This window comes from Hoplias malabaricus, chromosome 12 (genome assembly GCF_029633855.1).
Source record: "Hoplias malabaricus isolate fHopMal1 chromosome 12, fHopMal1.hap1, whole genome shotgun sequence".
In the NCBI taxonomy this organism is placed as follows: domain Eukaryota; kingdom Metazoa; phylum Chordata; class Actinopteri; order Characiformes; family Erythrinidae; genus Hoplias; species Hoplias malabaricus.
Window position 1 is genome coordinate 38,656,144 of NC_089811.1, and position 14,190 is coordinate 38,670,333.

The 14,190-nt window shown below is 41.4% G+C and overlaps 1 protein-coding gene across 4 annotated transcripts in view; it reads left to right on the forward strand.

Annotated features, from left to right (window-relative positions):
• Positions 1–14,190, forward strand: part of pcbp3 (poly(rC) binding protein 3) — an 80,609-nt gene that overhangs the window by 51,286 nt on the left and 15,133 nt on the right. The window lies entirely within an intron of this gene.

Sequence of the window (14,190 nt, forward strand, 5' to 3'; positions counted from 1 at the left end):
GATGGTTAAATATTGTGATGTGCAGTGATTATAACATACTAATAGCTCTAAGGGACCCAATGGTGTGGAGCGATGGTTACCATCACACTGCTTGTGACATTGTGTTACCAGTCTTAATTTTATTTGTGGCTTGGTTTGATTCAGTTTATATATCCACTCAGTGTGAAGAAATGCTGTATTTGCTTTAGCAAGGTCTGTTTTATATATAAAATTGTACTTTGTTTTAAGAAGGTCTGGTTCTTTGGGTAGAGTTGTGTTGCTGGTGAAAGAAGAGTGATGTCATTGTTTTTTGTAGTTTATACGTTCTTTATTTCATTCTTTATTCGTAACCTTAATAGGAGCCAATCTGAGTGTAACATACAACAGAGTTGTGACTTGTCGGTCAGTCTCAGTAGAAGATGATAGCGGTTGGAAACATTAAGAAAAGCCCACTCCCCAGCTAAACACTGCTGCAGAGGAACATAGTCCTCCTCGCCATCGTTATTTCAATTACCATCATGTCTTCATTATCTGTCACAGTGAATCAGACAGAGATTTTCTTCCAGTTAAACTGTCAGCACAGTCTACCTCATTCTGTCATTTAATAATATTTACACAATGACTTAATGCCTTTCGTATTCAGAAACACGTCTTATAATGAATTATTTTTCTCTAATTATGCTGGCATTATTAAATGGGTTTCAGTGCTTGTGACAATGCCTTGGGTCAACAATTTCCATCCAGTGCATATAAGGGAAATAACTGCTGTTTGGGTCATTGTTATCTGGCTCTAAAATCCGATGCGATTGAGGCTGTGCTGGCTTATGTGGGGATTTGGGTCTGGATTTGTGTTGTAGACAGCTGTAGATGTGTTTGTCATAAACACGTCTTCGTTGCGCCGCAGCCTCCAAGATGGTTGCTAGCACAGTTGAAGCTGACAATGGATGGCTGTGCTCCCTTGTTCCTGTTCAATTAGAAGACTGCAGAGTATGCCGCTCTGATATTGTCACGCCGGATATCGGTGTTGTCGTGATGACTCGTAAGGCGATGGCTGTGTTTTTAGACCCCGTTCTGACTTTGATTCTGACCAGAGGCAGCTCATTTGAGTTCGGCCTTTTGCCGTTTGCCACTGTTGGTGGTCAGTGGGCCAGGGCAGTGTTCAGTGGAGAGAAGGATCAGAACAGTCTTCAGACTTGGGCCAGTCCTGAGCTCAAAGCAGGGTGGCTAGGCTTGTGATTATAATTTGGGGTGAGATCCAGGAAAGGGTGACTGATCTGGGCTGACAGTTTTCGAGGCGTCTGTTGGAGGGGGAGGAGGGGGAGGTGGGGGACGCCCCTGCAGACACTTGTGCTGCAGCAAAACCGTGTCTGTACGCCCCCTCCTCCTTCGGTGCATAACACCCAGCCAAACAGGCTTTGGGTATGGCATGTGCTGCATGCCCAAAGGATACCTCTTGCACTCGCACAAAGATGCAGCCCACTGCAGGAACACATTACTTAGTTCTAAACAAGAGAGACGTTTTGTTTTTTTTCTTATTGAATTCGTATCAGAATTGTGACTGTGATGTAAGTTGTGATTATTTGCTCTAAATGTATGCATCATGTGTTCTTAGATCCTTCTGACTGGTCGAAACCACAGACAGTCATTGTAGGTACAATCAGGAAACATCCATCATAACATTAATATTGCAGCTTTGAGAATTGCTTTATTTTAAAGTGCAATTTTAATATAAATATCAGTTAACTAATTTTCTTTTTTGTTTCATTAATTAAGGTAGTTTCACTGATTCATCTATCATTGGACCACAGGGAAACAAAAGGAGTTTTCAGTGATGAATTATAAAAGGACCATACATTGGTTTTTAAGTCTGTTTCTCTGTGTTTTTCTTCTTCTCTCTAATTCTGTTTTAATGAAGAGAAAAATATATATCGAGAGGGTTCCCAGGTTCCTCAGTGCAAGATATTCCTATAACCATAATTAGATGAAGTCGGGGGTATATTTCTACATTGACATTGTGTTAATCAGTCCGCTGTGAAGGTCTGCTTCATCATCAGGTAGAAATTTAGTTGAAACTGCTCACAGATCTTCACTTAAAAAATAAAAATCAAACCTGTACCATCTGGAAGCTGAAAAAGCCATAGTTATGGAAAGGTTTGTTTAGATAAGTCTGAATTACTTGACGTATTAGTGAAGGTATCTCTTAGGTATGTTGTGTTATTAAATTAGAATCACCCCCAACTCAAATATTTCAGTGAAGTAAATTGCTGGGGTACAATGAGCTCTGGACTCCAATGAAACTATTGGAAAAAAACAGCTCAACAACAAAAAAGAAATAATTTAAAAGCCTTAAAGGTTTAAAGATAATTTGAAGTTATTGGAAACTGAATATATAATGGAGCTGTTTGTGAATTTAAATCTTTTAAAAGTGGCGGCTATCACCAGTAAACAAAACCTTGGTGCCATTTTGTATTCATTATTTGGAAAATGTTAAAAGTGTTGCTGTCAGGAAATGGTTCTCTTAACCACCCTCTAAGTCCCAACAGAACAAAAACTGTTCTTTGAATAAGCAGCACCTTTTGGGCAATCGGAGATCACGCTCTATTCTTGGTTCAGATGTGAAGAAGAAAAAACAATACAGGTCTTTCTTTTAATCTTTCTGTTGTGAGAGGAAATACACAACACTGTGGGTCTGAAAGGACGTGGTACTCTCAAGAAGAACCTCGCTCAGAAAAGTCAACCGACAAAAAGGAAATATTTTTTAAACTTCCCGAATAAACTACTGGTGTTTTCTGAAAATTGAATGTTGTTATGATTTGAATTTGATGAAACATTATGGTATTAATTCAAATGTATAATTTCCATGTATTCCCTGTATACCATTTTATTTATACGTATAATATATATATATATATATATATATATATATATATATATATATATACATCCAGTATCCTAACTCCTTCTATTGTCTTCAGTCAGTGTCCCATTGTCTCATGTATGTCTTAGATGCTGGTATTGTATGTCCTGCACTTGTCTTCTGTTTGTTCACTTTCATATTTTTATACTTAGCTTAGTTGAATTTAGTCTATTTTTTGTTAAATGTTACTGCATCTTGGAGAGGAGAGTAATGTAACTTCAATCCTTTGTACGTCCTGTACATATGCAGAATTGACAATAAAACTCTCTTGACTCTCTCTTGATATATATATATATATATACACGTGTGTGTGAACATATTCTTATTTACAAACGCAGCATCGTAAGCAGCAAGGGCTACTTAAGAAAAAGTAGAGGATATAAAATATATACGTAATTATTCAAACATGTTCTTGGTTGTAGATAAATCTCTAAGATCAGATTTGTTTTGTGAAATTTTACATCTGAAAGGTGCTGCAAAATGCAAGTAAATCTTTCCTGACTTTGACGAGTTGCCACTTTCTTGCCATGTTAAATGTGAAGTGTACACAGGGACGTGGAAATCTGTAGAGCAGCTTTGAGGGGACGAGTTTGTTAATCAGCACTGATCCGTGTGCAGACACTCCTTTGCCAGAGTAACGTTTAAGAATTGTTATATTGGACAAAGTGTTTTAACCGACATCATGGTTGAACAGTACTCTGCTTAAGAATAGACTTATTAGAATAGACTCTGTAGCTAATACTTTGGCTAAACACCCTGCATCTGTAAGCTCCTTATTCACTGTTGCCCCACGGAGCGTGTCGTATTGCTCCCATTGCCACATGCCGCTTCTGTGCTATGTTTATTATTGCTATTTTTAATGAATGTTTGTCTTGGCTCCCTGTTCAGTCTGTGTTCCCCTCTAAAGGGTTATTGCAGTGTTCTCTACTCTGTATTGAGCTGCTGATGGCCAGTTTGTATTAGAATGCCTGGAGGATTAGGAGAAGCCAGACAGCAGTAGATCTACTCAGATTACATCGCACAATGCGTGTGTCGAGTTTCAGAAGGTGAAGGGCTCACCTTGTTTTCTTTTCTGACGTTTTACACATCTACATGTTTTTCATTAGTATTTCAGTCTCCAGATGAAGGGATAAATTAGCAGAGCAGCTTTACAATATATATTTTTTTCTGAAATCTCTCCTTTTTTTCTCTAATGACAGATAATGGTGCACCCTAATCCGAGCCTTTGTTCTGAAGAGTTATACTAATTCCAGTGACCTTACTTACAGACTTATCTTTTTGCAGAGACTGTAATCATAATAGTCTTTAAAATCTACTTTTAATGTGAAACTCTGTTTTGTGAATTGACCGTGTTCAAGAGGAAAGAAAAGTTTAAAAGTTATTTTCCAGTTATTATACAACTGGTGCGCTTTGTATAAGGGCGGCACTGTGGAGCAGCAGGTAGTGTCTCTGTCACAGATACAGGGACCTGGAGGTTGTGGGTTCGAGTCCTGCTCCGGGTGACTGTCTGTTAGGAGTGTGGTGTGTTCTCCCTGTGTCTGCGTGGGTTTCCTCTGGGTGACTGTCTGTGAGGAATGTGGTGTGTTCTCCCTGTGTCTGCGTGGGTTTCCTCCGGGTGACTGTCTGTGAGGAGTGTGGTGTGTTCTCCCTGTGTCTGTGTGGGTTTCCTCCGGGTGACTGTCTGTGTGGAGTGTGGCGTGTTCTCCCTGTGTCTGTGTGGGTTTCCTCCGGGTGACTGTCTGTGAGGAGTGTGGTGTGTTCTCCCTGTGTCTGCGTGGGTTTCCTCCAGGTGACTGTCTGTGAGGAGTGTGGTGTGTTCTCCCTGTGTCTGCGTGGGTTTCCTCCGGGTGACTGTCTGTGAGGAGTGTGGTGTGTTCTCCCTGTGTCTGCATGGTTTTCCTCCGGGTGACTGTCTGTGGGGAGTGTGGTGTGTTCTCTCTGTGTCTGCGTGGGTTTCCTCCGGGTGACTGTCTGTGAGGAGTGTGGTGTGTTCTCCCTGTGTCTGCGTGGGTTTCCTCCGGGTGACTGTCTGTGAGGAGTGTGGTGTGTTCTCCCTGTGTCTGCGTGGGTTTCCTCCGGGTGACTGTCTGTGAGGAGTGTGGTGTGTTCTCCCTGTGTCTGCGTGGGTTTCACGTTGGTAGGTGGATTGGAGACTTAAAAGTGTCCGTAGGTGTGAGTGTGTGAGTGAAGGTTGTGCTTCCATCTTGTGCCCAGTGATTCCGGGTAGGCTCCAGACTCACCACCGCCCTGAACTGGATAACAGACAATGATTGAATGAATGTGAATATCCTCACACATTGACAAAATATCTTTGATCAATATAGAGAGCAGGAGACAGGGCCACTTTTACATCCTACTGTGCTTGGTAAATAATATTTAATTATGTTATAATTATAATGTTAAAGCGGCGCTGTTTGGTGATTTACAAGGCAAGAAAAGTCTGAATTAAATTCGATGTCTTTATGGAGCATTTTATGTTCATTTCTTGCAGCTCTCCTCCCTTCAAACAAAAATGTATCACATAATCGGTGTCTCGCCATGATATTTTTAGCCTTAGTCCTCTTACTGCTACATGAAGTGCTTTAATTATGCCATTTCTTGATTATGTCATTTTATGAATGAGCACATTATATATATATAATGAGGTTGATACATGGAGATGATTGGAGCATTTGTTGAGACTGGTGCTTTGTTCTGTGTGTACAGTAGTTAACCGACCTGGAGGTGACAGACGGACTCTCAGCTGGGCAAGGTCAGTCAGCGAGAGGCAGACACACACACACACACACACACACAAATCCAGCTATGAGGGCAGACAGAGAGCTTCATATGTAACTTCCTGTCAGTCTAATCACCAAGCAGTAGCCTTAGCTCTTTTATTTTATCATGCTGTGTATATTCACTGCCCTAATTTCTCTTCCAAATTTACATTGTTTGCCATAATTCACATTAATAATAGTGCCATTTTCCCCCAGCTCCTTTGTTGCCAGACACAAAGACAACACTGTCACACACACAAATGTACATCTACAATTTTTAAAAAACAATCCATGCTCCTCAAAGTATTAGTCAAGCGAAGTAGACTTGGCTGAATGTATGAATGTCTGAGAGATAGGACATCTGCACTGAGTGTGTGAAGCCATTTCAGTCTAGTAACTCAGGCGTCAGTCCTATGAAGACTTGCTGTTTTTTTACTCACAAAAACAGTCATAGCAGCCTCTGCAGTCGCTCCACACACTTCCTCATATTAACCTCAACCTCATTACATTTACAATTGATTATTAATCAGCTTAAGCATTTATTAATTAACTCATCTACTCACATCAGCCTCATTATTAATCAGCACTCATTCATAAAAATATGTCATTTATGAAATGAAAGGAGAAAGAATATTATTCAGGTTTTATGCCGCTCTTTTGAAACCTACATGGCGTGTTTATGAAGTAGTATTTTTAAGAAGTATGAAGCAAATTCCATTGAATACCTTCTTGATTAAAAATCATGGTGCCATGCCTCATGTCCCCTACAACAAATAAATAATCTAATAAAATGAAATTAAATAAAAAAGGAATCATATCATAGCAGTATGACAATGAAAGGTGAATGTCGTATTCACTGGACATTAGTGGTGATGCATTGGAGACTGGATTTTCCAAGTTTGGCTCTGCACATTGGTTTCACCTTTACTTCATGTTAACCCAGGGTTCTTGAATTCACTCATTCATTCATTGTCTGTAACCCTTATCCAGTTCAGGGTCGCGGTGGGTCCAGAGCCTACCTGGAATCATTGGGCACAAGGCGGGAACACACCCTGGAGGGGGCGCCAGTCCTTCACAGGGCAGGGTTATTGAATTATTGAAAATAATTAACACATATTTTCCAACTAAGCTTTTTCTGTTTCCTTATATAGCTATAACTTACTTAATCATTTTGTAGCAGTTATATAGCTTTTTAATAATTGTATCTCCAAATAGCACTAAACAAGGGAATGAAGTTAAGGGTGATATTAATAAAAGAACAAAAAGAAGGAAAAAACAGCTAAATGAGTGATTTTTCATTGGCTGTGTAAAGGATTCCTCTGTGTGGACAATGCTCCCTGCAGCCCACCCACAGACCTGCCCCTGAACACGTTTTAATGACACCTGAACATGTACTGCATCCTGATAAGATTTGAACTGCATGCATTTACACTTGGTACCAAAACTCTCCTGTGACTCATTTTTAAATCTAATTGCTGTGTGGCTCTTATTTGCAAACTGGTTTCATCCAGGGACCAACCATTGCGTCCTTCATGTTTAGCCTCCTCATGGTCATGGATCCTGTGCACAGTGACTGTCTAGAGCAAGGTTTTGTTTGTCAAATGGGCATTGGAGTTGGATGCATTTAAACTAAACAAGATGTGGCTAAAACGTGTCTCCAGAAGTGGTTTTAAATTCGTCTTGTGTGCGTTTTTACACCTGTATTATGTGGATAATCTCTGTTTGGATATAATCCTGATACTCACGACACACAGGTGTAAATGGTGTCTTTGTCACATTTCTTTGTCTTCCTCTTTGATGGTTTTCCCGCACTGGGTTGTGGCTGTGGGGGTGAATGCGGAAGGGGAAAAAGACGTGTTGCCCTGGGCAGTAATTTGTCCTGAAATCTTGTATGGGCCACAGTGTCTCCAATAAACACTGTCGCTTCCTGTTATGCTCAGGCGGTTGATACACTGACAGGACTAGTGATGTGTTTAATACGATAAATCATGGCTCCCGATTTGTGCGGCCCACTCTGCCAGCTTCCCTCCAGCTCAAGTCTGGGACAGCAGCTCCAGTCGGGGAGGGACTGGCAACCCTTTTTTTCCCTCTATCTCCACTTTACCCCACCTCCTCTGCCAGGTCTCCAGAGCCCAGGGCAAGGGCTGTCCCTCTACATTCCCTCGTTGTCCTCTTATCTCTGTATCGGTCTCTCACTCTTTCTGACCTTCACTGAAATCCAGGGGCGTTAAAAGCTTTGCAATTTGCTGAGGTCCTTCTTTGATATGCAGCATTAATTAAGTGAGTTTTATGGTAGATCACAATTTGATTATATGGTTATAATTCTGAATTAATTTGAAAAATACAAACCCTTTGCTTATTCCATCTGTTTATAATTCTGCAAGTTCTCTATGCCAAATAATCACGGAGTCACTTGTTAGTCAGAGCTCATATCCCATTACATTGCCCTATAATCCAGGCCTATTTTACAGCCCAGCTCAACACCCTCATTCTCTTTTTCACTTACGTATTTCATACGTTTCATGGCAATATCATTTTCCCGGCTTTATTACGAGTGTATGTACTCATCTGTCCATGTGATTGTGGGATGTACTAAGGCATGTGAGCTTGAGCCAGTATTATCTGCTTTTCGTCTCTCAGAACTCATCTGTGCCTCTCATGAGGGAGCTCAAAAAAAGGCTAAGAAGATTGCAGGGAATGTACAGAAAAACACTGCAGGTTTTATTACATCGGCTGCCTGCTAATGTACGGTTAGCCTGCTCTAGCATCATGGCTTGATGGGTCTTTTATCCAGTGAAATTGTGCAGTTTTCAGGACCCTCGGTCTTGAATACTACACTTGTTTGTTTGACACTTTCTTTGATGTTTGGTGTCCAGCAGCGCAAATATTAAAGAGCCAAAGTAGCTGCTTAATTCCCCTGAGTGTCAGCAAAAAGGAAGCCGCCTCTGCCTACGCTCTGTAGTTTAGAGCTTTGTGATCATAGGTGGCGTTTTAGGAGCTTAACCCGGAGAACACTGCAATATAGTTCCCTTTTTCGTCTCTTTACAGCTTTGAAGACAGTCAGATTCAGGCTTAACTGGGAACTGCTAACTTTACATTCAGGAGACAAATGCTAATCAGCCACAGAAGTGATCTGACCAAGACTTTATTAATAGTGTCATAAATATATTAGGTTTTTTCAATAAGGTGTTTTCTCTTGGGGAGGACGGGGCTATTCTGCCGTTTCAATTTGCAGGCGTTTCTATTGCACTGTGATTTCTTTGTCCCTGAAAGGTCATCTTTAAAGAGCTGATAAATGAGTTGGTGTTGAGAGTATTTCCAAATGTAATGTTTTTTTCCGCACTTGCAGAACCTTCTCTCTATTTTAGATTAATTAGAAAAACAGCCTGTGGTTGAAAAGAAGCGTTTTGATTTATCTTCTCATTTTGGAATTGGTTAAATTGTGGTGGTCATTTGCTGTGAGAGGGGTCTGCCTTGTTTTTCTTTTTGCAGAGTGAGATAGTAGCCTCAGGTTGTGTCTGGCTGGGAATTAGAAGGCGATGCTCTTCCCTTTACAAGGTTGGACCACAGTAAACAATAGCTTTTCTTTGCCCCTTGGGAGGAAACCTAAAGTCTAAACCTAAAGAAACCTAGTCTTCTAAACTGTTTTTTTTTTTTGGGGGGGGGGGGGGGGGGCTTCAAACTATTGCCCATAGACTACCACCAGGATGTAGGCAAAAGAGAAAGTGAGGCAGCTGACTTGAATGACCCATGACCAGCTGTGGTCACAATACCTGACTTTATGTGCTGGGTGTAAATGACCAACAACCCATATTTAAATCTTTGACAGGAAACAGGGACAGCATCTCTCTAATAGCAGGTCTCGCATCCAATTAATGCATGCTTTTAAATACTTTATCTGATTTGGATCATAAGAATTGTTAGTTAAATTATGTTCAGAGTGATATTGGAGCACAGAGTACTGTGTTAGAAGGTCAAAAGACCTTAATTACAAGTTTCTTCTCTTATTTAAGCGCTGTTTATCTTAAAATGAGTCGTCTACTACATCCTGCAGTAACGGTTTTCTTTGTATATATTACTGGGTCAGTGCGTGATAAAGTTTGATGGACCTCAGTCTCTTTGTGAATCATTGTTGAGTAACTCCCCCAGTGTCTCCATCATGGTTCTTTCTCTTGTAAACACAGCGCTGAACTAAGGCTGGGTGTCACCTCTTGCTCTCCAGGACCAGAATCAAAGTACCATGCTTTACATTATTCAGATTATATACCATATAAACACACACGCCCCACATTCACTTTGCTGTTTCCATTTAGATGTATTTGGAATATAATTTCATGCCTGTAATGGTAAATGGAAATGAAATAGCCAATGTTTAAACTCTGAAAAGAGGGGAGAGGAATGGAAAAAGAGCATTTTTGGGCACACTGCTTGACCAAGCGTAAAGCGTGATTAATTCAGCAGCTAGCATAGAGGAAGGGGCCAGAAGCTCCTTACAGGAAGGATTGACCCATTTTCTGAGTCACATGGTACACGGCAAAAACTGCCCTTAATAACCATCAGGAAGATATCAGATTTACATATAATTATTATTATGAAAATGTGGAACAAAAGTGTATTTATAATGCTGATGTTTAATTCGGTCTGTAATGAACTGCAAAGCTGTAAAGTGGCTTTGCTTTTGTGCTCCGTCGCTCCCCCCCGCTTCAGTCGAGGTGAGTTCAAAGCACACGTAGCTTTTGATGCAGCGCCGGTTCAGATTTACAGCTGTTGTGCTGCAGCAGTCGCGTTGGCCGTTTGTATAACCTCATGATTAACATTCTCTAAATAGAGTGTACTACTCCAAAGCTAATTAAATAAAACCATATTGACACAGGGGTGCTGATAAAATGAAAATAACTCCTCATTAAAATACTAGGCATATTCCAGGTGCAGTTACCTAAGTAGGTCTCTTAATTTACACCGTGGTATTAGCATGGCATCTGTGAAGTTTGGGATTTCGTGCAGCGCATTGTGTTTATGGATTGATGTGCCAAGAGATTGTCTAATGGTAGGGAGGAGAAAACACGACGCTCTTTTAAGGTACAGGGTGTGATTACAGTGTTCAATGGTCTGAATAAATTAAGTGGAAGCAGTGCAGAGGAGTAAGGGACAAGCATTCATCATCATAGCCCTCTTTTTAAAACACCCTCCCAATGCATTTATCTTCTCACTTTACATATATTCTGATGTTTATAAAATGTAATTATAGTGCAGTACACATACAGGCAGGTCAACATTATAGCCAATGAATGATGGTGATTTTACAAGCTTTTCTAGACCCCTGAAACACTTTGCATTCATTGCATTATTAGGGAATCCTATCATCCACCACCAAAGTGCAGGATCCACTGGAACGATGCTAACGCAGACAATCTGCAGCCGTACACTCACAAAACATCTGTTATTTGCTAGAGAAGAGACAAGAGGGGATGATTCAGCCGTCTTATTTAAGGATGGGGATAATTAGGAGGTCAGAAGGTGGCACAGATTTAGCAAGACATCGGAGGAACCCCCAAGTATTTTTTGAGGAAATGCCTCCAAGGTCTTTTATGACCTCTGATTATGATCTCAGTTCCACCTCTCATCCAGGCGACAGGATCATTTTTTTTTCCATTAGTCTCCCCATCACTGCACTCAGGCATTGGGATCTATACAGTCCACCGGGACCGTGCTCCCATTTGGCCCCGACAGCCACCCTAGCTTTGCTTGGAAGGTCTCCCATCTAAGTAATGTAGATGTCTTTATTTTATTTGGAGAGCTTTCCCCCATTTTAACACCTTTTATTGCAGGGGCTAGGGGATGTGAGTGAATGCTGTGACCTTTTAGAAAGCCATCAAGCAGAGCAAACATGGGTTTATAACATCACCAATGCTTACGCTGACTCAGAGCTCCCATTAATGCAGAGCGGAACAATACATGGAAACGCAGATACTCTCTGAACCGAAGTAAACAGATGACTCAGTGAATTGGTTTTCAGACGTTTCACTTTTCTCTCTTCACGTGCGGCACAAGATCCTGCACCTTTTACTGCTGTCACACCTAGTGATGTAAGAGTGGGTTCAACAAAGAATGTAAAACAAGAGTTTTGGTAATATGGCCTTAGCATGTCATATGAGTTCAACAAAGAATGTAAAACAAGAGTTTTGGTAATATGGCCTTAGCATGTCATATGATGGGGCAGCACAGTGGAGCAGCAGGTAATGTCTCTGTCACATCTCCAAGGTCCTCCGGGTGTCTCTCTGTGTCTGTGTGGGTTTCCTCCGAGTGACTGTCTGTGAGGAGTGTGGTGTGTTCTCTCTGTGTCTGCGTGGGTTTCCTCCGGGTGACTGTCTCTAAGGAGTGTGGTGTGTTCTCCCTGTGTCTGCGTGGGTTTCCTCCGGGTGACTGTCTCTAAGGAGTGTGGTGTGTTCTCCCTGTGTCTGCGTGGGTTTCCTCCGGGTGACTGTCTGTGAGGAGTGTGGTGTGTTCTCTCTGTGTCTGCGTGGGTTTCCTCCGAGTGACTGTCTGTGAGGAGTGTGGTGTGTTCTCCCTGTGTCTGTGTGGGTTTCCTCCGGGTGACTGTCTGTGAGGAGTGTGGTGTGTTCTCCCTGTGTCTGCGTGGGTTTCCTCCGAGTGACTGTCTGTGAGGAGTGTGGTGTGTTCTCTTTGTGTCTGCGTGTGTTTCCTCCGGGTGACTGTGAGGAGTGTGGTGTGTTCTCTCTGTGTCTGCGTGGGTTTCCTCTGGGTGCTCCAAAAACACGTTGGTAGATGGATTGGAGACTCAAAAGTGTACGTAGGTCTGAGTGTGTGTCACCCTGTGAAGGACTGGCGCCCCCTCCAGGGTGTTTTTCCACCTTGCGCCCAATGATTCCGGGTAGGCTCCAGACCCACCGCCGCCCTGAACTGGATAAGGGTTACAGACAATGACATGTCATATCATGGAATAGACACAATGGACAGGTAATGTTTTTTTTTTAATACTTTCATTATTTTTTCCTTTTGCACAAAAAATATATATAAACATTTTTTAATCTTGGTGAAAATACTGAATAATATATATATATATATATATATATTTTTTTTTACAGTTTATAAAATTGTATAAGGAATTGTATAAAAACTGTGACTAAGAAACAGATCAGAATTATGTTCTTAAAGTCTTTCACACCATTCATTTTATTAAATCTGTGAGTACTGACAGTGCCCACAATGTGCCATAAAAATGTTCTTCAGTAATTCAGTGATAATAATATATTATTATTTCATGGCCTTACTCTAGTGTGGAGGCCATATTAGTCCAATAGGAAGGTCAGCAGTCTGATACTGTGTGTGATCTGTTCACGTTTTACCTGCTCACTGACTGCTCAGAATCAAAGGGCTTCTGGTTGTTAGAGCAGCCTCAGCGGGTTGGTTTCTGTTCATTTGCAGCATGGCCTTCTTCCTCTCAGAACGGATTAGGGATTTTTATGCAATCTCTACTCTGCAGGGAGATTGGTGGGCAGCTGGCTGCAGATTTCATCTGTCCATCTCATCCTACCACTGATTTCACTGTCATATACTCTCTCTCTCTCTCTCTCCCTCATATCTCCCCTCCACACATCTCACATCCCCTACACACACATTTGGAAAATGGGGGGTGGTGGCGGGGGACCTTAAACACACTATTTTTCTCCTGCTGTGCCATCATCTTCCATCAGCAGTCTTCATCACTCACTCCCCTGGTCTTTTCTCTCCTTCTGCCCCTCCGCTCCCTGTCTGTACATTCCACTGGAAGAGCTTAATATTTCAATCTCTCAATCTCTGTTGGGTGACTGCTGATCTGCAGCCCACACAACTCTAGAGGGGAGAGACCTGCATCAGCACAGGGGAGAACTAACGCCCGATAATCTGTCTCTGTTCTGGGGTTTGCTGTGTAGCGGGATGGTCATTATAAGGGGAGTAAATCAGTTTTAGAATCAGAATCAGCTCAATGAAAGGATGGACCAGAGTGTATTTCTCATTTTGTGAGCGTTTGCAGAAAAGAAAATGCGTCTCTGTCTGACCTCATTGCTTCAGAATCAAAGCCGTTTTTATTGGTTCATTTTTTTTTTCATGAAATTCAAACAAAGTGTAAAAGCAGCTGCTAGTTTTTTGTTGTTTTTGTTTTAATGATAGAACAGAAAAATTAAGAGAAAAGGTGTCACTTTTGTGGTAATTTCACATCATTTGAAAATGGAGTTCGATTTCTTTTCTGACAAAATACTATCACTATCTTCTTAACTTACGCCTGTAAACTTTGGATACTCCAGGGGAAATGTATGATGTTGTTACTGTAAGTGTTGGAGAGTTTGACCGAGTCACATGTGTAAGCTTGTGTCTGAAGTGTGTTTGTGCATTTGCTGAATGCTGCTCTGAGGGTTAATGACCACTGCGACATTTTATTCCCTGTCTGCGCTCAGTGGGAGGGTTCTGAATCTATGAACGTCTGAGGTACTAGATATCGTCGCTGTCCAATCAAAAACATGTAGGTCCAAAATA